Source organism: Protopterus annectens, chromosome 5.part1 (assembly GCF_019279795.1).
Source record: "Protopterus annectens isolate FY-2018-M chromosome 5.part1, PAN1.0, whole genome shotgun sequence".
In the NCBI taxonomy this organism is placed as follows: Eukaryota; Metazoa; Chordata; order Ceratodontiformes; family Protopteridae; genus Protopterus; species Protopterus annectens.
The window spans coordinates 310897185-310923846 of NC_056736.1; the positions used below are offsets into that span (position 1 = coordinate 310897185).

General features: G+C 39.9%; 1 protein-coding gene across 3 annotated transcripts in view; it reads left to right on the forward strand.

Annotated features, from left to right (window-relative positions):
* The window catches only part of DZIP1 (DAZ interacting zinc finger protein 1), a 1252063-nt gene that overhangs the window by 1170 nt on the left and 1224231 nt on the right, over positions 1-26662 (forward strand). The gene's annotated exons all lie outside the window — the stretch shown is intronic.

The following is a 26662-nucleotide window of genomic DNA, read 5'->3' on the forward strand; positions in this document are numbered from 1 at the left end:
TATGTGCAAGGGAATTTAAGGTTTGTAGTGTGCCTTTTCAGAAGTACACCAATTTTCAAGGGTGTCTTTCAGGTGCCAAAAGTTCGGACATTAGGAACCTAACGGCTGACAGATGTGACTACAACATCATAGTGGTTACATGTGGGAGTGAATGACTTGAGACATAAACTATGAGGGACATGCAGAGAGACTTGTCAGAACACTCCATGCATGTTACAAATGCAGGTATGATACTAATCCCGAGTGGAATCTTTCCTTCACCTTATATAGGTTCATAGGTAGGTACTAGGCTATTGGCCCTAGGGCCTATATAAGCCTAGCCAAATGGTACCCTTGCTTTCACCACCCAAGAAAATTATTGATACTTTTCCTTTAAACCCCTACCACTGCTTCGCGCTGCAGACACTTGCATTGGCAATGTGATTTCCCTACTACCAAACGGACCTTGATGTTTTTCCTCATCTCGGTAGGAAAAGTACCATAAAACAAACAAACCCAGGTGATTTTGTAAAGTGGTGTAAAATCTCTAACCTGCCTATGCTAGTCTGAAATACTATGCTGGAATCATAAATATCACTGACTTAACAAATCATGGCTCATTACAATAAATCCAACATACTCTCAGCTTTGTTTTGGACAACATGTGCTTTATTTTTATTAGAATAAAATGTGTACACCTTGTATATGTCACAGACAAAAGGATAAATGGAAGGTAACTGTTTTCACAACTACATAAACAGACAATGGGCAGGCAAAGAGACGGACCGCAGATCTCAGACGCATGTTATTTAAAGAACAGACAGTGGAGTACGCAATAGGCAGACCTCATCATCATCATAAAAAATAACCTTCTTTACGTATTATCCGTAAACTATTCAAGTGTGTAAAGCAAATGTTTCTCGGGGAAGTGAACTGCAAAGTAGAGCTACAAACACACACACACTGACACGCAGACACTCACACAGACTTAAATATATATATGTATGCGTGTATGTATTTTTGATGTAATACACCATCCAAAGCAGCAATTCCAACATGTTCTACTGTTTTTAAAATGTGTGTAATGATAACAATCAAACATCCTAGGTCATGGATTCCTTGTATTAAACATTTAACTGCAGTGTGCAGCGAGCTGGTAGGGGTTTAACGGACATATGTAAGCAGGTGTGTATGTCTGAAAAAATAAACTAGCCAAAGCAGCAATTCCAAATTGTTCTGCTGTTTGGAAACATCTGAGGGCATGGATTCCTTGCATTAAACATTAACTGCAGCACATACCAAAGTGGTAGGGGTTTAACGGAAAAGTACCAAATTATTTTCCTGTGCCCCTGTTGAGCAGAGCGACAGAAGTGATCCCCGGGGTGAATTTCCTGTCTCCCATCCAATCAGCAAGATGTTTCTTGAAGAATGCTAATGTGGAGCTTTGTTTGATATAGATAGGTAGTTTGTTCCAGAATATGGGAAGTCTCAGGGACAGGAATCTATCCCTCCAGCATGTTCTGTTTATTGTGATGACAAGGTTTAGGTCCCTAGAGCGTGTAGCTTGGAGGGATTGGGATTTCTTTAAGTGGAGCATGTCCAGCAGCTCTGGGTTTGACATAGCTTTGTATGTTAGGCAGAGATTGCCTCTGAGTAGGCGATTTGCGACAGAGTAAAGCTGGAGTTTTTTGAGACTGTCTGCTTAGGGCATCTGTTTGAGGCTGGTAATCCTCTTTGTGAGGTATTTCTGCGGCCTTTCCAGTTGTTGTAGATGTTTTGTGAGGTACATACCAAAAGGGGCGTTGTACTCTATAATGGGTCTAATGAGTGACGAGTAGAGAGGAACAATGACCTCTTTTTTTTCCTGGATTTGAAACCTTTTGTGATGAGGTGTGCCACATAGAAGGATTTCCTGACTACTGTGGCAGTGTGGTTATCGAATGAGAGACTACTGTCCACCTGTGTCCCAAGGTCTCTTATCACACTTTCTGTGTTAAGTAGACTACCGCCTATGTGGTAGTTCATGGGTACAGAGTTTTTGCCAAAAGGGATGACAATGCACTTTTTGGCATTGAGCTTGAGGCCATGGCTTTGACACCAGGCATCTATCTCAGTGAAGCCCTTTTGTAGGATATCCACATTGTTAGGAGTTTTGATTATGGCTCCTAGTTTGCAGTCATCTGCAAACTTCATTAGCCAAATACCTTCTTTGTTAGCCTGTACTTCAGAGAAGTAGATATCAAACAGGAGAGGACCCAGGACTGAACCCTGTGGTACTCCACTTGTCACTGGACTGAATTTGAATTTGGAGTCTGCTACTTTCACAGTATGGGTTCTGTCAGTGAGCCAGTTGGCAACCCATCTTGTGACATAGGGATTTATACCTTGTTTAGTGAGTTTATCTATAATTCCAGAGTGGGGGATGGTGTTGAAAGCCTTGGCGAGATCTAGATAGGCTGTGTGAACCACCTTACCCTCATGTACGGCTTTGGTGACCGCTTCAAAGAAGTCTATCAGGTTTAGGAGACATGATCTGCCTTTTACAAACCTGAAATGGGTGGGGTCCAGAGTTTGGAGATTACCAATATCATTGTTTATAAGTTCCATGATGATACGTTCCATAGCCTTGCAGACCAGGCTCTTCAGGCCAATGGGGTGGTAGTTCAACAGGGTCCATGGTGGCTCCCCCTTTGTGGAGTAACATTCGCTGTGCACCATTCAGTGGGCACAAAATCTGAGGGGAGGCTATGACTGAACATGGTACTTAGGTTGGGTGCCAGTTCATGTAGAACGCAGCCTGGTATCTTGTCAGGTCTCATGGATGCTGTGTTCTTGGCTTTGGAGAGTGTGTTTTTTACCTGTGGTGCCATGATTACAGGAATTTTGTATTCTTCCGGTATAGAGATGGGCCCTTTGGGGATTAGAGGGGGTAAAGTTAGCACTGAACCTATCTGCCAGGATGTTGGCAATATCATTTGGTTCTATATATTTAGTGCCATTGTGCTGTCAGTCAGAGCTTATCTGAGTGTTGCCATTGAGATTCTTGACATAGCTATAGAATGCTTTGTGGTTGTCTTTAGAATCAGTGGCTATTTTGTTTTCATAACTAGCTTTTGAGGATTTTATGAGGGATCTCAGCTTCTTACTAAGGCTGACCAGGGAGTTCCTCCAATCATGGGATTTTACTCTTTTTTGCAACAGTTTCTTTCTTCTGTTGTAGAGTTTGTTTATGGCAGGGGACCAGATTGGCTTCCTTTTTTTGGAAGATAGCATCTTGGGTCAGTTAGGGACTGCACGATGTATGCACTCGTGTAAGTGCTTATAAAGTGCATTTGTGTAGGATTCAGCTGTCGTACCTCTATTGTCTGTCAGCATGGGTGTTGTGAAGTTTGCCACTTCTGTCTTTAAGAAGTGTGAAGTTGGCTTTGGAGAATGTTTTTACGGTGGTTTCCCTAATGGGGGGGTGGGGGTGGGATGTGGATGTCTGGGGTGATTAGCTTGTGGTCAGATCTGACCAACAAAGAATTGAAATCTGGTGTGGAACACCGGTTGCCCATGTTGGTAATGACTAGGTCTGGGATATTGCTGCCCCTGGTGGGGGTGTGGATAAGTTAATCCAAGGCATTGGAATTTATGAATTCCAGAAAACGTTGAGCACAAGAGTTGGTACATGAGTATTTTTCCCAGTTAATGGTGGGGTAGTTGGAATCGCCCATTATTAGGGTGTTAGGTTGTACCCTAATATTTTCCAGTGTATCAAGAAATCAGGAGTGGGAATCCTGGGGCATGGTGGAGTATCTGTAGCAAGTTACAATTTGGATGGCAGTCTTGCTCAGAGTTAGTTGCACTTGGATAATCTCGGATGCATTATGCTGAGCAACTAGCCTGGAGGTGTGGATATCCTTAATGAATATGGACATGCCTCCACCTTTAGTGCTTCGGTCCAGGTTAGGTGGCCGAAAGGTGTGGTATGAATTATAGCCTGGTAATGCAGGGGTGCTCTTTGGAGCCTTGAACCAGGTCTCTGTCACTGCACATATGTCAATGTTCTCCATTTTAAGGAGTGCCTCGAGTGAGTGTATTTTGAGGTTTAGACTTCTAGCTTTGAGTAGCATTACTCTCAGATTTTGCTTGCTTGTACCTGTTACGGTGGTGAATTTGTCATTTGAACCTTGCCTAAAAAAGGCACTATAGGGGTGGCAAGAGCCTTAGCTAGTATCCAGAATCCCAAGGGCGACAGGTGCAGGCCATCTATGGCAAAGCATTTTGGTTTGTCGATCATGTCATCCCGGGCAGACAGATACTGGATCCCCTTAGAATGACACCAGAAGCGTAGCCAATTGTTGAAGTCAGTCATTTTGTCCTTCTACTGTAGTATCATTCTGGGTGATGGCAGGATGCTACTCAGGGCTAGGGTCATACCTGCCTGGGCTACAATATTGGATAGCGCCTCCATGTCTCTTTTCATGTAGTCCAGGGAGGTATGTCTCAGGTCATTTACGCCAACATGGACAATGACAGAGTCGTATTTGTACTTGTTGTGGAGTGACCTGAGTGAGTGCGTTATGTGGCGGATCCTGGCACCTGACAGGCAGCTGACAGTGACTTTCTCCTTGTTTAGGCTGGTGAGTGGAACATCAGTGTGCCTGATTATAGAGTCACATAGGACTAGAGTGTTGGGTACGTTGTTATGCCTTATGGGCTGTGGTTGAGGGGCACACTGAGTTTGTGGGCTATGTGTCATTTGGGTTGTGTTGGGTGGTGGAGGTTGCTTGCTTTTCTGCTTTGGAGGTCCCTGTTGCTTGAGTAGATTTTTATTGAGAGCCTGTGCGAATGTAGGTGTGTGTTTTATGTGTCTATGTGTGTGTTTTGGTGGTGTAGGTTTTGAGGGAATATGTGATGAGTGTGGTGTGGTGCAAATGCTTACCTTCTCCTCTTGACTGTCTAGGCCAGTCTTGGGTGAAGAGAGCTTTGCTTCCAGTTTGGCTATATAAGTGCATCTCTCACAGATTGTAGTGTTGGGTGGCAGGAGGAGAGGGTTGTCTGTGTACATGAGGCAATTGCTGCATTGCCCCAAGATGCCCAGATTCATCAGATAGACAGGAGAAAACACTGGGAGCTGACCCTTAGACATGCCTGAATAGGTGCTTATTTATTAAGTAGTAAAAACTGTTTTCCTCTAGACAAGTGAGGAACATTGAGTGCTGTAGTAATTTGTAGATCATTTAGTGCTTACAATGAGTTCTGAACAAGTGCTGAGCTCAAAGAAACAGATTTGAGTGCTGAAACTAAAAACACTGTCTAGTTCTAAGAAACAGAATTAAGCTAGAAGTCTTCCCTCCAACACAGAAAGGTGTGGGGGCTCAGAAGCTTACAGACAGTCCTGGATACAGCAAATATGTATCTGGACTAGACTACTTAAAGGAAAGGCAGGAAACAAGCTTAGAATTTTTTTTTTGTTTGTTTGTAAAGTGGAAAGGGGAAAGGAAACTAAGTGCGTTGGCCTTCTCAAATGTTCTCCCTGGATTAGGTAGATTGAGGTAATGACACTAGACTGGGAGGAGTGTCCCAGATCAAATGTACAGTAGGGGCGGGCACCTGCAAAGCCACCAAGTATAAGAACACGATACCAATAGCGAGGGAGGGTGGCAAACAATATGATACACTCCTTGGGCAGGAAATTAGAAAAAAACCCAAACAAATGATTAATAAATGTAGACAATTTCCAGTTAATACCTCACACACAGTGAAACTAGCTAGAAAAGTTTGCAGCAGACAATAAAAGTAATATAAATAATTCGTAAAAATAAGCAAAAAGCAGGATACTTAATGTTATATATTACAGGTCCGAGTTTGCTCAGTGCCCTTCCTCCAATTAGCTCAGTGTGAAATGGCAGAAACATTCACAAGTTAACTTTGTAGTTGACAGAAAGTTGAAACCTGAAACAACTTTTAAAAAGCACGAAAGAACCAATGAGGTGCTTTACTCCAAGCCGTAGTCCAGGTAACCCCAGTCAGCCAATGACCATAAACAATCCCCTGTCACTGAAATACAGTATGGTTTTGGCTAAACTAAGATGGCCTTGAACATGTGTTCAGACACGCAGCCACCACGACAACTAGGCCCAAAACACAAGCCTGAACATGGACAATTCTACAAATACCCACACTACTTAGGTAGAAAAAAACTGCAGAAATGTTTATCACAGCATAAAAGCAGCAGTGAGCCTTTAAATGAAAATCTTAAACAGATAAAGGAGCAAGGAGTCTCTAAAGAAAGCTTTTAACTGCAAACAAGTTATATGATACACTCCTTGGCAGGAAATCGGAACAAAAAACCCAAACAGATGCTTAATAAATGTAGACAATTTCCAGTTAATACCTCACACACAGTGAAACTAGCTAGAAAAGTATGCAGCAGACAATAAAAGTGCTATAAATGACTCCTAAAAGTAAGCAAAAAACAGGATACTTAATGTTATATATTACAGATCCAAGTTTTCTCAGTGCCCTTACTCCGATTAGCTCAGTGTGAAATGGCAGAAACACTCACAAGTTACCTTCTTAGTTAACAGAAAGTTGAAACCTGAAACAACTTTAAAAAAAGCTAAAAGCTCGAAAGAACCAATGAGGTGCCTACTCCAAGCCGCAGTCCAGGTAACACCAATCAGCCAATGACCATAAACAAAGAAAAGGTAATTGGTTTCAATAAGTGGTTAAACAGCTGGTGTCAGTACAGGGAGATCCAGTTTATGTCCAGATGGAACAAGATGCTGTACATTCCAGCTTATATTAATAAGGATGGCCTGCACCTCTTGTCCCAAGGTTTTTGCATACTGGTTAAATTGCTGCCCTGTCTAGTGCCATTTTTAGGCAGACTCCAGTTGATGGACATTCCAGTGTAAGTAACTTATCAGTCCTGTAAATGGATTTACTAGAAGTCTAAACAGTAAATTGCCTAATCTTGAGGCACTTTTGCATTTGAAAAGCATTCAAGTTTGCATAGTTATTATGACTTTATTTAAATGCAAAGAAAGTGCTTCTTCTATGCCTCTGATTTGCACTTTACATGTTTCCAGACCTAATGGTAAATACTGAGACTCCATCACAGTTGCCAAGGAACAGCAGATGCTTAGGGATGCATAAACTGACTTCATTGAACAACAGCATTCGGTTTTCAACTAATAGCTTGCTACAGAACACCACAATTCCTCAGTATTCTAAATGATTTTACCATTAGCAAAAGCTCCATTATTTATGGTGACTTTACCCTTCAATAAACTGAGACACCATTACTTTCAATGTAGGATATGACTCAAAATTTCTAGACTTAATGAACAAAAACTCCCTTGAGCAAATGGCAAGCACACCAGAAGACATGTCCTTCTCGACCTGATTCTTACTTATATGGCCATCTGACTACAAACTTGTGATCTTCTTCTCTAAACTCCAAAAAGCACATACAACAAACCTAATAGAATGAACAAAAAAAAAACACAAAATGTGCCAGCCTCAACTTAGTCTATGAAGAAAAAAATAAATTCACTTATGACTGCAGTGTTCCTGATCTTGCTGAGTCTGCAAGTTTCACTAAACAATTCTGCACCCATTTAGAAAAATGCTTAGAGCCAGCAGTCCTACCAGAACCCAAGTATCAGTGGAAATAAAAATAAACCAGCCTGGTGGTCAGCAACCATAAATAAACTCTACAACAAAAGAAGGAAATTATTTAAAGTATTAGCACATCCAAACCACTGTTCTCAAGGAAAATATCAGAAGTATTAAAAAATATGAAAAACACAGGTCCACTAAAGGAGTCCGTAAATGTAGGTTGGCCTCTGAAGCCAAATATAATTGCAAATCCTTTAAAAAGATGATGAACCTGCTGTACAGTGACACCTATACTGAGGTATCCATTAATGAGCTCAATATAGCTTATAGATATATTGATCTAGAGCAACTATTATTAAATGAACAAATCACATTGGAGACCTTTAGGTTCCTAGAGACAAAATATCCTAGGATTCCGACTATTTTCGGAATCCTGAAAATTCATAAGAGCATTTTTAATCCCCCCTGTGGCCAATTGTGGATGCCAAAGCATCGAAAACTTTTAGTCTGGCCACGTTTGTTGACTGTTCAGTCAAACATGTGTTGGATGACAGGGACCTTATTAAGGATTCATGGGATTTCCTGCCTAAAATTAGACATGAAATGTACAATGAATGTCGTATACTGGTTACCATTGATGTGAGGGATCTCTTTTCTGTAATACCCCATGATGTGGGTATTGAATGGTTCTATGATTATCTATGTAAGCAGAACTCATTAAGTCATGAAACCATCCTTACCATTAGGTCCTGTATGGAGATGGTTCTGGACAATAATTTCATTTCCTTTGAGGGGCAACTATTTAAACAAGTGCAAGGGGTTGCCATGGGTGCCTGTTGTGCACCGTCGTTTGCCATCATAGTACTTGCCCAGTGGGAGGACCTATATATTGTGAACTCTGAGTTCAAGGACATGTGGGTACTCTATGGGCGGTACCTCGACAATTTGGTCTTATTTTGGCATAGTAGTGAAGACGAGTTAGACAGGTTTTTCAATTATATTAACAACACCACCACTTTTCTGAAGTTTACTATGATCAAGGACCATGATATGTTGAATTGCCTTGATGTGACCTTCAGGAAGGATTATTCCAAGGGGAGATTCACATCACATCTCTATAGGAAACCCACGTATTCCAACTCTCTTTTGCATTTTGAAAGTTGGCACCCCTTGCACCAGAAGAAATCACTGAGAGTTGGCACCCCTTGCACCAGAAGAAATCCCTTGTGAAGGGTCAATGTGTAAGATTGACCAGAATGGTTTCAGAGGAAGATGATTTTTTTAGAGGATGCAACCTCCTACTGGGGATGTTACAGAAAAGAGGCTACCCCCCCTTAATTTGTCAAAGACATAATAGGGGAGGTGCAACAAAAAAGAACTAATGGGGTTAATAGAATATTATTGGATAACCCTTTGGGGATAGTTAGACCCCTAGGAACTGAGAAAATGAACAGTTTTAGCAGGGCATTAGTATTACCCTTCACTACTGATTTTTTTTATATCAAAAGCATCATTTGTGATTGTTGGAATATGTTTCGTATCGATGAGAATATCCTTAACAAATTAGGTGAAAAACCCCTGGTGGTATACAAAAAGTGCATATCTTTCAAAGGTTTAGTTGAAAGAAAAAAGGTGGCACGAGGACCAGGTGGTACTTTCAGAGGTGGAAGATGCACCCAATGTTCTTTTATTGTCGATGCCGAATTTATTAAACTTAGGAATTTTGGGAAAATCACTGCACACAAAAAGTACTTTTGTGACTGTTACTATGTGGGTAAGACTGTCCGAGCTTTAAGACAACGGATTTATCAACACAGTTATGATATCAACAAACACAGGGAGATTAATGCCTTATTCAAGCACATTAAATTACATCCCACACACTGTTTCAAGTTTTTTGTATTAGAGCAGGTTGACTTGGCTGTAAGAGGTGGACCTGTTGATGATTTTCTTGAATTTCTAGAACTCAAAGTAGCAAATAAGGTTAAATGCGTGTGTGCCACCTGGGCTCAGTGACAAAATCTCTATCAGTTCCATGTTAAAGTTAAAAGCTGTTTCCTTTATATAATGTTTTTAACATATGTTTTATTTTTTTGGGGGTATTTTTGGTTTAATAATTCTTGTAAGGGTATGTAGGAAATGACCTACCTTTGTTGTAGGATAATGACATATTTCAACAGGAAATGACAACCTTTTTGGCTGACCAATTGTGGAGTTGGGCAGGTTATTTAAATCAGTAATAAGTGTGGTATGTAGTTCTGAAGAAGTCCAATGTAATGTACTTTTGACGAAAGTGCTAAACTCTCATCGTTGTGGAATAAATTGTTGGATTTTTTACCTCTGGTGCAGTGCTCTTGGTCATTTCCTCCATTCATTTTTTTCTGGGTTTGGACTTTTTTGTTTCTCAATAATTGCAAATCCTTTAGCTACATTGCTGCAAACCTATTCAGAAAGAAGCTTCCTCTTCTGACTCATTATATTGTCAATGTCCTTGTAAACAAACTTGTACTGACTTCACCCCTTGAAACTTATATCTAGAACCCTGAAGTGCTTGAATACCTTACTCCCCCATTTATCTCTAAAGATCATTTACTGAAAGTTTCTACGAAAACCAAAAATACTTCCTCTGTGGGACCTGACAGTATACTTGGCTGATTAAATAATAGAGTTAAACATGCCCTTGCAGACTCAGTCCTTAAAGTTTGGCTTCTGGTTTCATCTCTTTCTGACACACTGTGGTCATGATGCCCATTTGTAAGGGTGGTCTTACAACTAACCCAGGTAATTACAGACTTGTCAGTCTTAAAAGCCTCCTCTGTATAGCCATGGAATATTATAACTGACCTCATAAACTGCGATATTGAGAATCTTATTCAGCTTGGCCTTCCAAGATGGCTGCACATTTGAGTAACAGCTTAATTCTAGCTCCCCCAGTGTGAAAAGAGAAACTCTGCAGAGAAGGCTTGTGGACTTTTGTGTTTCTGGGTAAATGTCAGTAACAGACTAGTAAGTGCACTGCCTGGATGCCAGGAGAAAGGAAATACAGTGGACCTGAAGGAAAACCAGCTACGAAACTTGAGGAAAAACACCAACTGGGAAGAGTATTGCAGCTGTTCAGCAAAAAGTAGTGCAAGCTTCAGACATGACTTTCAGTAATCTAGAGGAAAGTATAAGGCAATTGCACACAGATCTGGTTAAAATAAACAAAACAATTGGAGTACATAAATTCAAGCAGCAAAAGGTTGTAACTAATGGAAGAAACTTTAAACAGATATTTAGATGAGGTGATTAAAACTGCAAAAATCAGAGGTCGAAATGAAGACTGGCTGAATATAAAATTGCTGAAGAAATGATGTTTCAAAAAAATAAAATAATAGAATTAGACAGAGCACATAGGGAAAGCCTGAAATGTTCAGCTGTACCAGAGAAGCTGAAAGAAACAGGCTGCATTAAGTTTATGAAATCACAAATAAGCAACTGGACTGGTATTCCACAGCAGGAGTTGTTAATTGAAACGGCACATTGTATGTATGCTCCACACCTGGCTGTGAGAAAGCAACCTAGAACTTTAATAGTAAGGATGCAGTCCTACCAGCAGAAGGAGTTGATTCTGATAAAATTGTGGCAGAAGGATAAAGTACCAATAGAGCTGAATATCTGTTACTGTTTGTGATCCTTCCAGCTTGTAGTGAAATCTGTTGTGTGGAGAGGCCTAGCTGTTTTCTTTGTGGCAGGAAGTAAATCAGTCTGGTTTAATCTAGCTAAAAGCATTCCTACAAAACTGTTATTTTTGATTGGATAATTGGGCTGGTTTCTGTTTCTCTGCCTTTAATAGCTAGTGTTTTAAACCAGAAATACTTGTTTGCTCAAGCTGTTCAAAGCTGCAGAGAGACTGGCCTTCTGCCCTGCTGTGATATTGGAAAAAGATAAGTGTTTATTTTCAATTGTCTTCTGCACTTCTGTTTACTACATATCTCTGTAATCTGTACAACTGTTTTTTTCCCCACCCGCCTAGTTGCGGTGGTGGTCTTAAATCTTGGTGGCTTTGAGTTGCCCACCTCTGGTATAAAGTTGATACTGGACACTCCCCCCAGTCACATTACATCAGCTCATTCTACTGTTTATAGTGAGAACGTAGTAAAGGCCCACCCATTTAGCTTCTGAACCTTGAATTATCTCTATCTTCTGTCAAGTACCTCTTTCTGCTTCATTTTGCTGTTTGCCATATTTATTACTGCTTGTTGGTAACCTCACTAAATTGATGACCGTGTTTGTCTTTTCGGCTTTTTCCAGTTAGGGGTCATCACTGCGGAACTCCGGTCCTCTAATGATTAGCAGTAGATTTTTATGGTGCCGAGTTGCCAGCCCGACGCCTAACCTTCAACGAAGGCATGCCCATTCACACATGTCTTTTCGAACGCCACTTGACCGCGGGGAGGACTTGTCAGTGGGAGTGGTAAGTAAGCACTAGGGTAGCCTGTTACCACAAGAAGAGTAGTTTCTGGCTCTGAAATTGTAGTTTATTGTCCATTTAGGCAGTTTTTCTATCCCTTTCAATTTTCTGGCTTAAAAGCCCGTGTTTGTATGGGTTTGCACTTTTTTAAACTCTTCGGATCCTGTTTTGGCGTCCTGTAGACAAGAGAGACTTTAAGTACCTCCAGTTTTGATTTTGTTTTTCTGATTGTACTGCTTTATGCACTTCACTTGATTTAAGTCATTTTTTTCATTTAACTGCATTTATTTTAAGTATATTTTCTTTAATATTGTTACACACTCGAGTGTGCTAGCTTGCACTGCATTTAAAGTATATTACCGATGCCAGAAAGTCTGCTCTTCAGTTTTTCCCTTAAGATCTTGCTAGATCTCTTCTCTCTTGCACTTTAATTAGCTTATTTACCTAGCACTTCAACAGGCTTTTTGTAGCAATTATTGTAGCACACGTAAATGCTATCAGCACTAGATGTCCTATAAGACAACCGCTCCAGTACTTAGTAATGATGATCATCCTTCCTGGCATGCCTAAAGGTCAGTTTCCTGTGCTTTCTCCTATTAACCTGGTGAACTTGGGGATTCTGAGGCAGTTTAGCAACTGCCTCATGTACATAGACAACCCTCTCCTCTTACCTCCCAACACTCAGAATCTCCAAATTAGAAGCCATGCACTCTCCAGCCAAGACCGGAATAGCTGATCAAGAGGAGAAGGTCAACACCTGCATCACACCACATGGAACACACAGCTGTCCAGAACACCTACCATCACAGCCCTTCGTGGAGGTTCTCAATAGAAATCTACCCAAACAGCAGAGACCTACAAGGCAGAAATGCACTCGACCACCACAACACAGCACAAACAACAAGACACATAGCTCACCTACACAGTGTGCCCCTCAACCTAAGCCCCTAAGGCAAAACAGCTTGCCCAATACAATAATCATAGGTGACTCAATAGTGAGGCACACTGATGTCCCACTCACTAAGCTGAAGGAGGAGAAGGTAACAGTCAGCTGTCTATCAGGTGCCAGAATCCGACACATGCACTCATGTCACTCCACAAGTACAAGTATGACTCTGTCATTGTCCATGTGGGTGTGAATGACCTGAGACACACCTCCCTGGACTACATGAAAAGAGACATGGTGGAGCTCTTGGATTATGTGGCCCAGGCAGGTATGAGCTTAGCCCTGAGCAGCATCCTTCCGTCGCCCAGAATGATACAGCAGTACAAACAGAAAATAATTGACTTTAACAATTGGCTAAATTCTGCTGTTATTCTAAGGGGATCCAGTATATGTCTGCTTGGGATGACATGATTGACAGACCTCGATGCTTTGCCAGAGATGGCCTGTATCTGTCACCCGTGTGTTTCCTGATACTGGCTAAGGCTCTTGCCACCCCTGTAGTGCCTTTTATAGGCGGTGTTCCGAAGACCAAATTACCACTGTAACATCTATAAAATATGCAATCTGACGGTCATACTGCTCAATGCTAGAAGTCTAAATCTCAAGATGCACTCGCACTCCTCAAAATGGAGAACATCGACATTTGTGCTGTAACGGCGACCTGGTTTAAAGCAGCAGAAAGCACCCCTATGCTACCAGGCTATAACTCATTCCACACCTTTCGGCCCCAGAACATGGACCTCCAGACTAGTAGCCCAGCAAAACGCACTTGAGATACTTCAGATACAACTAAAATTGGGTAAGACAGCAATTCAGGTTGTAGCCTGCTATAGGTCCCCAGCCATGTCCCAAGACTCTCACTCCACATTCTTAAGCACCCTGGAAACATTAAGGTCCAACCCAACACTTTCATACTAGGTGACTTCAACTACCCCTCCATCAACTGGGAAAACTATTCATGCACCAGTGCACTGGCCCAATGCTTCCTAGAATTCATCAATTCCAATGCCCTGGACCAGCTCATTCTTACCCCCACTAGAGAAAGCAACATCCTTGACCTGGTTATTACTAACATAGGTAACCATTGCTCTACACCAATAGTAAAGTCCTCCCTGGTTAGATCTGACCACAAACTAATCGCCATGGAAATCCACATCTCACCCACACCCCCCGCAAAGGTATCCACCATGAAAAATTCTCCAAAGCTGACTTTAGACTCCTAAAAACAGAGGTGGCTAACTTCACGACACCCATGCCAATGGAAAAATAGATGCATGACTGCCGAATCATACACCAATGCACTGTACGAACATGTACATAAATGCATTGAACTAGCCATACCCAACAGAACTAAGATGCTCTCCTCTTAAAAAAAGGAAGCCAATCTTGTGGTCCCCTGCCATTGATATACTACAACAGAAGGAAGAAACTGTTGCAGAAAAAAGTGAAGTCCCAAGACTGGAAAAATTCCTATCAGCCTCAACAAAAAGTTGAGATCCCTCATCAGAACCTCCGATGCCAGCTATGAAGGCAGAATTGTGGCAGACACTAAAAACAACCACAAAGCCTTCTATAGTTGTATCAAGAATCTCCACGGCAATACCCAGATTTGCTCTGAGTTACTGCACAATGGTACCTCATATACTGAGTCAACAGATATTGCCAGTATACAAGCCGACAGATTCAGTGCCAACTTTACCTTTTCTTCCCCCTAAAGGACCAATCTCAATACCGGAAGAATGCCAGGCACCCAGCATTACTGCAGCACAGGTTAAAGCTGCATTGTCCAAGGCCAAGAATACAGCTTCCATAAGACCTGACAATATCCCTGGATGTGTTCTACATGAACTACAAAGTGAACTGGCACTACATCTGTGTGCCCTGTTCACCATAGTGAACTGGCACTACATCTGTGTGCCCTGTTCACTCACAGCCTCACCTCAGGCTTTGTCCCTACCGAATGGTGCACTGCTATGGTCATCCCTCTCCGTAAAGGAGGAGTGATTACAGACCCTGGAAGTTATTGCCCCATTATCCTGACGAGTCAAATATGTAAGGCTGGGGAGAGCATCATCATGGACCTAATTAACAAGGATATAGGGAATCTCCAAACTCTAGATACCACTCAGTTTGGTTTTGTGAAAGGTAGATCATGCCTGCTCAACCTGGTTGACTTCTTTGAGTCAGTCACCAGCGGTGTGGATTAAGGTAAGGCAGTTCATACAGCCTACCTCGATCTGGCCAAGGCCTTTGATACCATTCCTTACTCAGGAATTATTGATAAATTCACCAAACTAGGAATCCACCCCTATATTGTTAGGTGAGTTGCAAATTGGCTCACAGAACCCACCGTGTAAAAGTAGAGGACTCCAGGTCAGACTGCTGACCAGTCACGAGTGGAGTCCCACAGGGATCGGTCCTGGGTCCTCTTCTGTTTGGCATCTACTTCTCAGAATTCCAGGCCAACATGGAGGGACTCTGGCTGACCAAATTTGCAGACGACTGCAAGCTGGGAGCCATTATTAACTCCCCAAGTGATGCAGACATCCTACAGAAAGGCCTTACTGAGACCAATGACTGGTGTCAAAACCATGGCCTTAAGCTTAATGCCAAAAAATGCATTGTCATCCCCTTTGGGAAAAACTCAGTTTCCACTAATTAACCACATTGATGGTAGCCCACTGAACACTGAAGGGATTATAAGAGATCTGGGGACACAGGTTGACAACAACCTCTCCTTCGACCATCACATTGCCACTGTGGTCAGAAAGTCCTATGTGACAAACGTCATTACCAAGGGTTTTGCATCTAGGAAGAAAAAGATTATCATTTCTGTCAACTGTACTCTTCCTTCATTAGACCAGTCATACGGTATAATGCCCCATTTGACATGTACCTCACTAGACACCTGCAACAGCTGGGGAGGCCACATAATTACTTCACGAAGAGGATCCTAGGCCTTAAACACATCCGACATTGACAGACTCAAAAAAACTCCAGCTATTCTCTGTCTCATATTGTTTACTAAGAGGCGATCTCTGCTTGACTTACAAAGCCATGTCTGCCCGGCTCTGTTAGAAATGCTACATCTAAAGAAACCCCAATCCCTCTGCGCCACATGCTCCAGGGACCTCAACCTCATTACCACAATCAACAGAACATGCTGGAGGGACAGGTTCATCTGCCCATGCTCTGGAATAGACTTCCCATACATGTCAAGCAGAGCACCTCACTGGCCCTCTTCAAGAGAAATCTTGATGAGTGGATGGGAAATAGAAAGCTCACCCTGGGGATCACTCCAGTGGCTCTACTTGATAGAGGCACTGGGAACTAACATCGGGTGACACAATTGTATCTGTTATGCTTATAAAGCCTTCAGGGACATTAGCCCAGTACACACCTGTGAACCTAAAAGTGGGAGAAGGCAGAGTGTTTGTGGAGAATGATTACTCATTCTACACCAGGCAGATGAGTAGTAAATGTATTCAACTTTTCAGGGAATGTCAAGAAGCAGGTGTGAGATTCAAGCTGCTATACCCAGCTATCTTCAAAATAGTCTGCCCTGAAGCGACAAAATCATTTTTTGTATGAAGTACGTGCTAAGGAGGAAATACAAAAGTTTGTCCAACATAAAGTGAGCTGTGAAACAGAAGGAGATTCTGCTTTTTGTTCTTCTGATAATAAAGACACTGAGATACTGTGTCAGTGAAATCTTTTCCAATGTTAACAGAAAACGCTGAGGGACGGAAAAGAGCATGAGAGTTGACTAGATGAATTGAGAGTACATTGGAAAAGAACCAGAGATTGGATTTGGGTGACGGAGATGAACAGGAATAAACCAGTAACTTCGGAATTGACAAATGTGGGATTACAAAGGAATAATAGTATTTGTGAAATATGATAGAACAGGAAAATCTGGAAATATTGGACTTTTTTGGACTTTGTTGGACTTGTGGGGGACTCTAAAATATATATCCTACTTCACGTCATTGATGTTTGGAAAAATACTTAGGGGGAAGAGGAGAGAGAAAGTTAACTGTAAGTAAAAGTTTTTTATCTTAATAGAGCTATTGTTATAGTGTATGATTTCTTTACATGTTATAAAGTAAAGTTTTCTCACTTGCTTTTAAGTGTAATGGGAATAGTATTGTAAACAGGTTCTCCAGTTTTCTTTTTTTTTCCCTTTTTGTCTGTCAGTCTCTCTCTGTCCTTGTACCGCTTTAAGAGATGTAGGCAATGCAGTGTTAAAAAAAGTTTGGTTAAAAGAGCATGGCACAAGAAAAATGAATCTGCTTTTTCTCATTCATGCATAGGGGAATGACTGTGTTAAAGACCTTAGATAGATTGATTTAGTAACATGTTTTAAGAGAAAGCAAGTAAATGAAAAATAATATTGAATATTACAAGGCTCTTTTCTAGGAAATAAATGCGTGCTTAGTAGCAATTCTGTATCTGGTCCTCATGTCTCCATTGAGACAATCTGATAAAGTGAAACTGGCTAGAAAAAAAAAGAGAAATTGGCTAGGAGATAATGTTCTTCGAAACCATTCAGGTGTATTCCCAGCTGAGATAGCTATAAAGATAAGGTAAAACCAGACAGCACTTGGTAGAAGCACAGGCTGCACCATGCATTTTAGCATATATAACCTTTCTTTTAGGTTATTTCAAGTTTGTGAGGTTAAAACTTCAATATTTGAAGATGTACATAGTTTTTGTGTGTTAGTAGTAAGTTGACAAGTTTTAGGGGGTATTGGGGTGTTCTTTCTTTTGAGGGCTTTCAGTAAAACAAAAAGTTTTGTAAGATGTGACATAGGCTGAAATGGATACAACAGGAAACAACTGTATAAAGTTCAACCTACAGACTGAGTACGCATGTAATACAAAAGCTGGAACTTGATATTTAACAAAAAATATGTACATAAAAGGTGTGAATAGTAACTTTTTAATACAATGATACTTTTTGTAATGTCTCTAAATGTCAATGGTCTCACAGATAAATACAAAAATGAAAGTGTAGTGAACTGTATTAAAAATGTACAGTGTGAATAGCGGTACAGGAGGCACACATGGAATGAGTTGAACATGTGAATTTGATAAAGTAAGGTTTTCAGGATGGTTATTCAGTGAAATACCTGGGACAAAGGAAAAGAGGAGTACTTAATATTAATTGTAAGAGAAGCTCCAATAGTGATAGAAGAAAATAAAAAAAAGATAATAGTAGATTTGTAGTACTAAGGGGCTGCTGGCAAGGGAGGAGAATTGCATTGGCACTTATTTGTATTCCACCTAAACTGCTATAATGGAGCTTAAGAAAAAAATAATCAGCTTTCAGCAAGGAATATTACTTGTAGGTGGGGACTGGAATTTGATTTGCAGGAGTGAAGGTGTTGTCTGGGGGGCCCAGAAGGGAAAATATAACAAAGGAGGATGTATTTTTGAAGAAAGTTATGAAAATTTTTGGCAGGGAAGATATGAATTCAGTACTAGGAGTTCTGAGTGAATTTACATATTATTCCCCAAGATCCAAAAACTGGGCTAGGGTAGACAGTTTACATTTCACAGGAACACATGCTTTTAATTGAAGGTCTTGATATGTACCCGATAATTATTTCAGATCATACGGCAATAATAACTAAAGTAAAAACACAGGGTAATTAAATAAAAATGAGACGCTGGCTCTTTCCCACCTGTCTATTGAAAAGAGAAGAATTTAAGGAATGGGTAGTGGAAATTATTCAGTAGCTATTAGAGAAGATAGAAATTTCTTCTGAAAATATAGCTAGGGACTGGGATAAAAAGTGATTACAAATAGGGTGGAAAAACAAGGTGATACGGTCAAGAAGAAACAAGAATTATTTAGAGGGACTCTCAAATGTTAAAGTATTGTAGAATAGGTGGCATCTCACAGAACAGAGGAGCAACTGCAGAATGCTAAACAGAAAATAAGCGATTACCTGAAAATATGCATGAGTTTAGAAAGATTGCTGTGAAGCAACTGTTTTTTGATAACTCGAGAGCACAAGAGAGCACAAAAACTTAGTACAATGACTCGGGCAACAGAAAATGTAAAGGGTTGTTGCCAAGCTTAGGGAGCCTATAACAAGGAAGCTAACGAGATCCTGTAGCAGTATTAGAAATATTTTGGAAATTCTATGAAAGTCTGTGTAAAAATTGATAATACTGTACTGTACCTTAATTAGCTGGAAACACTGTATGCAATGAGACTGAGAAAGTCTTGTATGTGCAACATTCTGTTAAAGAACATTCTGTAGCTGACAAGATTATATCTTTCCCTTGAGCAAAGAACATTCTGTCTGAACACTTTATGCTTATTGAACACTTTATGCTTATCTTTTCTTTTTAATAAACTATCTTCTATGCTTGGCCAGCAAGGTTACTTTCCTTTCTGAAAAATGCATAACTGAAACATTTTGTCCTTTAACCGGTCTAATGTCTAATTAGTGGAAATCCGTAATCTAACAGTTGCCCCTGAGGTCCCTGACAAAAGTCTACTGGGACCTACTTCTGTAGTTACCTTTCATTTATATTGCTAACAACTGTATTTAGCTTTCTGCTACTAGACTTATAATCTGAAAATAAAAAAAAAATATTTGGTAAACCTGCAATTTTAATTTTGATTACTAGGTGTCACTTGAGCATTTATGCCCTGTTTGGATTGAAGTCTTTTTAACTTTATGATTTGAATAAACTTGCAATTTTAAATTTGACCACTAGATGTCAATTGAGCATTTATGGCCTGTTTGGATTGGATTTTTTTTAACTTTATGATTTGATTAACTGAGGGTTTTTTAATGAATGGCTAGTCTGCAGACATATTATACGCTCCTTCTGAATTTCTTTATATATATATATATATATATATATATATATATATATATATATATATATATATATATATTTTTTTTTTTTGCTGAGGATTTTAAAACTTATACCTTATGATAGGCCAAATTTTCTGAAAACCTACATAACCCAGTAGCTGATGGTTGTACTTTATTAGCTGCTTACAAACTTACTTCTGGGACTGGACTGGCAACTTTGCATTGTGCCCTTTTATCAGCATCCCCCTGCATGTCTTGGATTTTTGCCAGATTTGCCTCAACTATTGAGTCTACTTGGCTCATCACAGTTATACCTTTTACCTTAATTGTCTTACTGCATTGGATATAGAGGAATCCTTTCCTTGGCAGTTTTTCTGCCACATATATATAGTTTATCAAACATGATGGCTGTTTTCTGAAGACTAATTGAAATCTGCACTAAAAAGATATCTTTATAAGTGGTCCTGAAGCATAATTAACATATTCTGTGTTAACTTGTGTCTACAAATTTTTATTTAAATTTGCTCTATAATTCTACTTACCTTTTTTAACTTTTATGAATACGTATGAGCTATAAACAGTTTACTAAAACCTATACTTTTTGTATTTTAAGTCTATACCTTTGCATTGTCTGTTAGTGTCCTTAATTTCTGACTAATATAAAGTGCACTGTAATCTGTAAACGGAATAAGAAATTAAGCCTGCCCTGGTATGCCTCGAGTGTATTGAATAACTAGCATAATAAGCCTGTAAAAAATAATTCTGTTACTTTACCCTTAACTAATGACTGAATAATGTGAAATATTTTGAGATTTGACTGAAATGTGTTATACTGAACACATAACTGACTATGAATGTTAAATTCTGAAACTTGACTGATATTTACATTAGCATACACTGAACGTTTAAAAAATAACTGTGTATATTCTGGAAACTAACTGAACTAAAAGAAAAACTTTTGCCAGTTTTAACTAAACACAGATAAAAGCATAACTGAAACTGTTACATGTTGTTACATGCTATATCCTGAGAACCAAGCCATTATTGTTTGAACATAGATAAACTAAAACTAATAATATTGTACAATTGTCTGAAAATTTGAGAACATTTTGACAGTGTTACCTGAACACAAATAAACTTAATTCTGTTACTTTACCCTTAACTAATGACTGAATAATGTGAAATATTTTGAGATTTGACTGAAATGTGTTATACTGAACACATAACTGACTGTGTGTGTGTCTTTCGGCTTTTCCCGGTTAGGGGTCGCCACAGCGGAACTCCGGTCCGCTAATGATTGGCAGTAGAGTTTTACATGCTGGCTTGCCGGGCCTAACGCACAACCTTCAACGGCGAACGCCCATTCACGCATGTCGTCACACAGCAGACGCTTTAACTGAGAATCGAACGGGCAACGTCTAACTGTGAGGCGACAACGCTACCGCAGCACCACCACCGCAGTTGAATGTCAAATTCTGAAACTTGACTGATATTTACATTAGCATACACTGAACGTTTAAAAAATAACTGTGTATATTCTGGAAACTAACTGAACTAAAAGAAAAACTTTTGCCAGTTTTAACTAAACACAGATAAAAGCATAACTGAAACTGTTACATGTTGTTACATGCTATATTCTGAGAACCAAGCCATTATTGTTTGAACATAGATAAACTAAAACTAATAATATTGTACAATTGTCTGAAAATTTGAGAACATTTTGACAGTGTTACCTGAACACAAATAAACTGGAATCTATCTGAACACAGACTGAAAACTACCACTGCTGTACAATTATCATCATGAACCTGAAAACATGAGAACATTGTCTGAAAACATACATACTTGCTTTAACTTCTACATTTTAACTTTAAACAAACATTGAAGAAATAACTGAAACACATAGTCAATTTCTGCCCCACGGTTCTTTGCAAAATTTTGCTCTGCATTGTTCCAGTCACTGATGAGATAAAGGAAGGCCTGCTTTTATGTTGAAGTGTCGTCTTTGTAGTTAGGATTTTTAAACCACTTTTTTTCATTTCTTGTGCAAGATTAGGTAGCTAAAGTTCTTGATTGTATTTAGTATCGGGTCCTTACAATAACATTTGCATCTTTCATAATTATATACTGATAGCATTACTTATTGCCCTGACCTTATTTACATTTTACTGCGTGAAATGCCGCTTTAACACCTATAAACTGGCAGCATTGCTTGCTGTGCTGACTTTACTTACATTTTCCTGCATGAAAATAAACATTTGCTGCTAATAAACTCTTGCAAGTCTGTAGGCAAACTGAATTTTTTTACAGTATCTTATTAAAGTTTAACACAGCACCTAATTTTGATATGTCTGTTTTCAAAATGGGTACTGTTGCACCGGGAAAGTAATTAGAATTTTGCTGTTATTTTCTTTTCAGGCTGATTGGCTTTATTTAAAAAAATCTAATTTTTAAAAGGCTTGCTGCTGACTGCAGCTACTTTTGACCCTTTAAACCCTGATAGCGTGAAAACTGTACTCGAGTCCTCTGGCAGAGGTCTCTTTGTAACTGAAACTGATCAAGTAACACATTGTGCCACAATTTAATGAAATATATGGTCAGCCATCCTTTTTAACCTGGAATAAAGTCAAATACAGCAACTGATTTAGTGCTGAACTATTATAGCCTTGATACATATTCTGAAAATCTTGTATGTCACTGGCAACATTAACCTGAGCTACAGCATACTTTTGATTATCCCTTAGGCTTGAACTTTGTAACTATTTTTTTTTTTTTACATGACTAAGTTTTTACAAAAAAATAATATTTAAATGCTGGGACTGGTGAAGTCTGTTTTACTGCTACAATATCAGTATTTACAGGAAAAATCTTATTACTGGCATCTTCTGATGCTTACAAAATCTGTTTATCTCACCACTAAATGGGCAGCTTTTCTAAGGTCTTGGCTGTAGCAATTACATTTAGCTTGATAGTTGTATCAAGTTTCTGAACTTATTTTAAATTAAACTCAAAGTAGTAATGTAACACTGTGCATTTCTGCACCTATATAAAATCAGTTTTAACTGTTGAACTTTTTACATTTTGTCTCATGACACTTAGATTTGAACACACTGTTCTGTTAATGAAACTCCACCCACTTTTTTACCATAACCGTTTCTTTAGCTGACTCATTTAACTTATCAGTAGTACTGAATGCTGCAATAATTTATTATTACTGTCTACAATTTTCTTGGATAAATAGTGAAACTGTAATTGCATCAAAAAAGATTTTTTCCATATAGTGCTGTCATTAATTAAGCTTGCTAAACTGACTGTAATCTGAGCTGATGTGCGTGGCAAACTGCCATTTCCGCATGAAACATATACAGTCAAACTGATTACATAATGTACTTTTTTATACACAGGATCTACATTTTTAACTGTGTTGTCACTTTCACAATGTAGCATTGACTTTAAATTTTACATTTTGTAAACTAGCAAACATTATTTTGTCTTTGTCTATATTACAATATTGTTTATGCATTGCAACACTTTAATATTAAGCTCTTATTTAATGACTGCTAAACAGAACAATAATACAAAAAAATAATTTGCTAACTGCAGCTGCAAACCCTTTATTCTGCTAATTAATTTGACTGTTAGTTCTGATATACCTCAAAACACAGAGACATACGGTTACCCTTTTTCCTAACTGATCACACCCAATATGTCTTTCTGAGCACTTCAGCTGTGTCAGCTGAACTGGAATTTATTCTCTTTAACCTATAAATCTGCATGTTTTTCTGTCATAACCAATTCTTTAAAATCTGTACATGTACAAATATCTCTTTACTGAAGTCTAAACCAGTATATACTGAGCTGTTACACTTTGAACTGTTAGCTGCCACAATCTTTGACCTTTTAAATTCTGACAAGACTGCACTTGTATCTTTTCTATGTGCAGCTGAAATTGATTTGTCTGTAAACAATGAAATAACCTTAAACAATGACAGATGAATGATCTGATCTTTACAGATAGTTATGGAGTATATTATTTTCTTCAGTTGCAAAATCTGCACTTTGATTTTTATTATTTTTCTTTAGTGCAAACATTGCACTTGATTCTGAAAATAAGAAACTAGATGAAGTAGACACTGCTTGCATGTTGTGTATGTAGACTGTTGACATCTGTAATATTGCAACATACTTCTGTATTCTGAATTGTATGTATTATATTCTGAACATTTGTGCGTGAAACTATACTACAAACTTAAACCAAAACTTTACTGACATTTTAACTGTAGCAGTATTACTTGATGGGCAGGATTCATGAAGGCTTGCACGGAGTCTAAGAGTAGTGTAAGACTCCATGCAGCCTTCGCAATCCAGGAACAGCCCAAAGTTCGTGTAAGAGACCAGCTAAAACGTCTCTTACACGGAGTAAGGTGGATAACAATCGCTCACTCTGCAGCCTAATAGCATGCAAATGAGGTTGATTAGCTTATCCAGGGAAGCCCAAAACAGCCCGCGGTAAGAGTCATTAGTTGCAGAAATGTACCAGTTGACAACTGAGTACGCTTCTGCAATCTACAACGGAGCCATGTCGGCTCCAAATAAAGGGTGCATATGTGTCAGAAGCATGCCAATGGCCAAATATGTGGCCATTGGCAAGGTAACCTGATGCAAAAGTAATAAAATATAATTTTTTCGGCGATCGACGATGTTTAAACCCAGCGCAGCCCTCACAAGAAATGGGCTGCGCTGTATAAAACATAAAAATGAAGGTTATAAACCCACAAATGTGGGTTTTATGCACATGGATTTACAATGCAGGGACCAGCAGACCAAAAACAACATGGCCACCGTTTAGTGGTTGCTAAGGGGGGAAGCTGAGTCTAGAGATGTAACTAAGCATTAGTAGGCAATCTGATGCAAATGAGTGTTAGGATACTGAATTCCACTGTCACATAGCAAACGAGCACATTCTGAGTAGTGTAAGAGTTACAGAAGGGGGAGGAACAGAGTAGGAGATAGGTGACATCACAGGGGGGAATGGCAGAAAGCAATGCAGTTCATTGGAGGTGGGAATGGCAGAAAGCAATGCAGTTCATTGGAGGTGAAAGTTACATGACAGATGTCAGACACATATCATGGAAAGAGGAGTGCCACAACATAAGCATGGGAAAGCCAAGAAATGGAAGGTGTACACTGCTTGCCTAAGCACCAAAGTTTCTTGCTTACGGGATTTCTTTGCAGGCAAGACGCGGTGGTAAAGCGCCATGAAGCCGCTAAGTAAGACAGTGTGCGCTGCGTGTAAGGCAGACTGAGCATATGGGAGCGTGTTGGGAGATGTTTGACACTGTCTTGCGAACGGCAAAAGTGTGCATGCTTTAACCTGAATTTAAGCAGATTCTGAAACCGTGTAAGCATGTGTGTAAGCGTGTAAGCCACTGTGAGCGTGTTTCTGCTGTGGTGTCAGCACCTATAAGTATGTAGCAGATGAAGTGAAAACCCAGTAATGTGCTAATAGCCTACTCGCTAAGCACGCGCGTCCATCTCAAGTGTCATAACATAAAGTTAGGTAGGGGTTTGAATCCTGCAAATGCTCAGTGTGTGTTATTAATGGGTGTGTGTTGAGTGAAGGTTGGTGTGTGTACAAGTTCAGTCTGTGAGGGAAATGTCCCTTTTGGCAACTGGGAGAAACACACTACAGGATGCACATTCCCTTTCTAAACACTGATGATGTCAGCACCTATAAGTACAGCAGGAGAAGGAAACCTCCCAGTAATGCAAATACGCACTCTGTTAATGCTTCCGCTCCCCGAAAGTGTCATAACATAGTCAGGTAGGGGTTTGAATCCTGCAAATGGCAAGTGTGTGTGTTTGGATGAGGGGGTTAGTATGTGCAATTTGTGGTGAAATGTCCCTTTTGGCAACTAGGAGAACAGACTACAGGATGCAGATTCCCCTTTCTAAACACTGATGATGTCAGCACCCTATAAGTACAGCAGGAGAAGAGAAACCTCCCAGTAATGCAAATAGCGTGCTCTGCTAATGCGTCTATCTCGAGTGTCATAACATAGTCAGGTAGGGGTTTGAATCCTGCAAATGGCAAGTGTGTGTTTGGATGATGGGGGTTAGTGTGTGTGCAATTGTGTGCGAGGGAAATGTCCCTTTTGGCAACTAGGAGAACAGACTACAGGATGCACATTCCCCTTTCTAAACACTGATGATGTCAGCAGCCTATAAGTACAGCAGGAGAAGGGAAACCTCCCAGTAATGTGAATAGCGCGCTCCGCTAATTGCGTCCGTCTCGAGTGTCATAACATAGGTAGGTAGGGGTTTGAATCCTGCAAATCCTCAGTGTGTGTGTGGGTGTGTGTGAGTGGGGTTGGTGTGTGTGCAAGTCTGTGTGTGAGGGAAATGTCCCTGCAGCAACTAAGGAAAACACAATACAGGATGCACATTCCCCTTTCTAAACACTGATGATGTCAGCACCCTGCAAGTACAGCAGGAGAAGGTATGTGGCATGGACAATGACTGAGTCATATGTGTCCATGCCTCTGACCTGACCCATGCGTTTGTGTTATGTGGTGGACCATAGTGCCCCACGGGCATATCACTGTGACCTTCACCTTGTCCAGCCTGGTGAGCGCAATTGACCACACTGTACCGACAATAAAGTTAAGCTAACACAACTGTGGCAGGTGTGTTGTCTATCATCCGCATATAAGGCTGTGACTGTTTGGCACATTGCAGGATTTGTGTGCTATGTGTTATGTGTTCAGGCATAATGTATGCCTGTGTGCCAGCTGCAGAGGTGTGTGCTGCCGCTCAGGCAGGATGCTATTCTAA